A 507-nucleotide genomic window follows, 5' to 3' on the forward strand; every position below is an offset into this window, starting at 1 on the left:
CAAAAACAACTATGCGTAGTAGCGTTGATAATTCTCGGTAGTATTACTGTGATTGTGAAATGAAAGCTGGAGTTGTGACTTCATTTGGAGGGCAATAGCATTTTCTCCTGGATGTAAAAAATGTCGGAACGGTTCTAGGGCAGTGGTATGCAACCCTTTTGAGCTGGGGGGCGGGTTGCTGTCCTAGGACAATGGGGGGCCGAACAAGCCAAAAATACATAATTAAATAATTTTTTTAAATTAAACGACATAAATAAAACCGGGAAAATGTAGGACCAAAATTTTCAAATGGAGGGCACTTTTTTAAAATAACAATTGATGGGACACACGAAAAAATTTGTCATTTTGTAAAAAAATGTTAATGATAAATTGCATGTTCTGGGCTTTATAGACAATTTCCCTACCTGCTCCTCGCGCGAGACGCCAAAGGCCCCGGTGGCAGGCTGGTTGGGGCCGGTCCCAAGGCCTCACCAGGGCCGCATCTCCGGCCCACAGGCCCCGCAGGTT

This window comes from Sceloporus undulatus, chromosome 2, assembly GCF_019175285.1.
Source record: "Sceloporus undulatus isolate JIND9_A2432 ecotype Alabama chromosome 2, SceUnd_v1.1, whole genome shotgun sequence".
Taxonomy (NCBI): domain Eukaryota; kingdom Metazoa; phylum Chordata; class Lepidosauria; order Squamata; family Phrynosomatidae; genus Sceloporus; species Sceloporus undulatus.